Source organism: Petaurus breviceps, unplaced genomic scaffold (genome assembly GCF_028583685.1).
Source record: "Petaurus breviceps papuanus isolate PSGF00001 unplaced genomic scaffold, PetGlider_PUasm1.0 175, whole genome shotgun sequence".
NCBI lineage: Eukaryota > Metazoa > Chordata > Mammalia > Diprotodontia > Petauridae > Petaurus > Petaurus breviceps.
Genome location: NW_027185764.1, coordinates 48,167,277 through 48,170,606, shown reverse-complemented (window position 1 = coordinate 48,170,606; position 3,330 = coordinate 48,167,277). Strand labels below are relative to the sequence as shown.

General features: G+C 43.9%; 1 protein-coding gene across 1 annotated transcript in view; it reads right to left on the bottom strand.

Annotated features, from left to right (window-relative positions):
- NR2F1 (nuclear receptor subfamily 2 group F member 1) overlaps positions 1-3,330 on the bottom strand; it is a 20,915-nt gene that overhangs the window by 10,303 nt on the left and 7,282 nt on the right. The window lies entirely within an intron of this gene.

Sequence of the window (3,330 nt, the reverse complement as noted above, 5' to 3'; positions counted from 1 at the left end):
GAGAGAGAGAGAGAGAGAGAGAGAGAGAGAGAGAGAGAGAAGAGTGGTGAACAGACCCTGCGAGCGCCCATCCTTCTACTTCTCGACGTTCCTCAGAATCCTGGATCGCTCACAGCTGGCACCAGAGAGACCCGGCCAAGCCCTGCCCCGCACCAGGCAAGTACGGCTTCTCACCCCACCCCCTTAAACTCAGTTGCTAATGTGTGTGTGTGTGGGGGGGGGGGCGGCAAAGAGGGCTGCATTCTCTATTTCTATATCCTTAGTATACCACTGCCTTCAGATTGCAGAAGGATTGGAGAGGGAACTCCTTGTCTCGGGTCAGTGTCTGGTGAAACTGGAATGGTGTAGACCGATTCAGTTATACAGTATTATTGCTGCTTTCGGTCTGTGTAATTTAATGGATATTAAAGTAAAGTTCCACGTATCTGTCCTCTACATATGAGAGTATTAATGGTAGCATCTGTCCAGATTCAAAACATCCACACCTACAGACACACACCCTATACAACATCTGTTGATGCAGTATACACATTAGAGTCATACATTTTGCTATACATACAGATGCAATGAAGATATAAACTTCCACTGATTTACTAAGCAGGAATTGCAGTGGAGACTATGAGGATGTGCCAGGTCGTCAGCAAAGAAGGATAAACAGGAGAATACTCTGTTCGGTCACCTGTCCTGTTTGTTATGTGACCACCTAATGGAAGAGATCGATGGTAGCTTGCTTTTATCTGGGTGATAGTGTCAACAGATTAAAAGAACCTCTATCAGACTGACCCCAGGAACTGAGAAAAGAGCTGCAATGAGCAGTGGGGGAGAGAAACTCAGACTATCCTGTGTCAGAGCCAGAAGCCCTTTCTGCATTCTTCCTTTCTTGAAGTTGTAATGAAGGGTGGGAAGGTTGAAAGGGATATTAAGGCCAAGGTGGAAAATGAACTGGAGGTATGGAGAAAGGGAATGAGAAGGTAATAACATCAATTAAAAATGTCAAGTACGTTTTCTAGACTTAGAATAACAGACGGGTCAGAGGAGAAAAAAGGCAGGGAGGAAAGAATGGTTGTTTTGCTAATGCTGTTTGGGATGGCAAAACAGGTACTCAATATGTTAGGGCATTGGTTTGTTGACAGAATTTTAGTGTCACTTGGTGAGGGGTGGGACAACCCTAGAAAAAAATAGGAAGGTCCCAGGAAGGGTACAGCCCTCCAAGGGGCCAGCTTGTCTTACCAAATATGACATTTTTCACTTTCAATCAGATTGACTTTTGCTCTAGAAACTGGGATATAACAATAAGGGCTCAGGCCTCTCATAGTTTAAAAAGAACTGGAAATGGGGGTGGGGAGTGGGTGGAAATGTAGGCATGGCCAGGTGGGGTCATGTTCATCAAATTCTAGATCTGACATTACTTCTTCTTCTTCTTCTTCTTCTTCTTCTTCTTCTTCTTCTTCTTCTTCTTCTTCTTCTTCTTCTTTTGCTTTGACTATTCCTTGGAAGCAATCTTAAGACTTTCCTAGCCCAAGGCTGGCCTCAACTTCTGTGTCAGACAGGAAACTGCCCCCCAAGGCTACAGCTCTATTTCTCAGCAGCTGTTTGCACTTCCCTCCTTCCAAGAGAAGTGTGACCATTGTACCATCCTCATTCTCAGAGTTGCATCTGCATCAACTTTTAAAAGGCCTTTCAATGTGGAGGTTGGGGGTTGAGATGGGGAGAGGAGAGGAGGGCCTGGCAACCAGAGACAATGATTTTCTCCTACCATGGCTCCAGCCCAAGCCTGGCTGAACCAGGCAGGCCCACTTCAACTGACTCCTTAATTCTGTTTTCTAGCACCCTTTGTCCCAGATTTCACCTGCTCCTATCCATCTTCCCCATGCAGATACACTTTCCAACCGCCCTCACACAGCCCCAGCCTCTTTCAAACAAGGACATAAGCTGATGGAAGATAAAAGCAGCAGCTTAGCTCCTGGGGAGAGGCAGTGGTGCTGGGGTTTTTGAAACCCAGTCCAGTGTTACTTTTTCAACTTAACACCCCCACAGTCTTGAGCCTGTTGGGTTTAAACAATCACAGTAGTTAAAATAAAGTGTGTAAGACCTGCCTATGTCATATAGTGGAAGCCATTATTTTAAGAATGCAACTATGCTAATAAAACTCCACAGGACCCTTAAACACCTCTCTGATGGTGTTTATCTACACAGGCACCCTGTTTCTCAATCATCCACTGGACTTTCTCTTGGGCTTCTCTCCCCATGGGTTCTTCCATGGGGCCTAGTTTCCAGTCATTCTCACCCAGAGTCACCCAAGTATCCTTTGTCACCCTCCTTTCTCCTGTCCAGACTAGTTTCTATGTGCAGTTGAACCTGATTGTTCCTTCCCACTTCCTACATTCCCTTCTCCACAGTGTTCTGCCATCTATCTCATTGCTACTATGAACTTACTGTGACTGTCAACTAGGTCAGCTGTTGGGACCTTGCTTGACCTCACATGGAGCTTGGACCTCTCCATAGAGAGTTAAGTTAGGCCTCTCTGAGGAAGTCTGTTCATTCTTGGCCTGAAATTTCTTTGAACATCATCCTCCATGGTGCCCTTGCCTTCTTTCCGGTTCCTTACAGGTCTTTCCTCTGAACTCAGCTGGGATAAGAGATGACCCCTTGTGTAGTCAGCTCCAAGGCTGAAGGAAAAAAGAACTTTTTTTTCCCCAGTGGTGAGGTGGAAGATAGTATCTAAAAGGTCAAAATGTTTTGTCCTTTCCTGCCCTCAAACATTTGTTCTGTTGGTATCACCACAGCATATTAATCAATTAAAACAAAACAAACAAACCCAAACCTTCCAGAGAATAATGAATCCACCCTAAGCAGGATCCCAGAGAAAGTATATATGATAGATACACAGAAAAAGAAAGACAAGCAGAGGGAAAGAACGGAGGGTGAGAAAGAGAGAGAGGGAAGGAGGGAGGGAAGGAGGGAGAAAGAGAGAGAGAGAGAGAGAGAGAGAGAGAGTGCAATATGTTTATACAGAAGATTTTAAGATATACTTTTTTTTGTAATCAGGAGATTGATTCCTGAGTTCTAAACACAGTGAATTATGATTCAATATTTTCCCAATATCTATCTTTCTTTCTTTCTTTCTTTCTTTCTTTCTTTCTTTCTTTCTTTCTAACAGTTAACTGATTGCTGAATCATTCTTCACTAATCCTTGTGGATGTTTTGATATTGGTATTTTCTTCTCATGCAACCCACCCAGTCTAATCGTTAATTTTGGCCTTTTGGGAAAACACAGTGAACAAAGGTGGCCTTGTAAATACATTTTCTAAATCCATTTCAAGAGCTTTG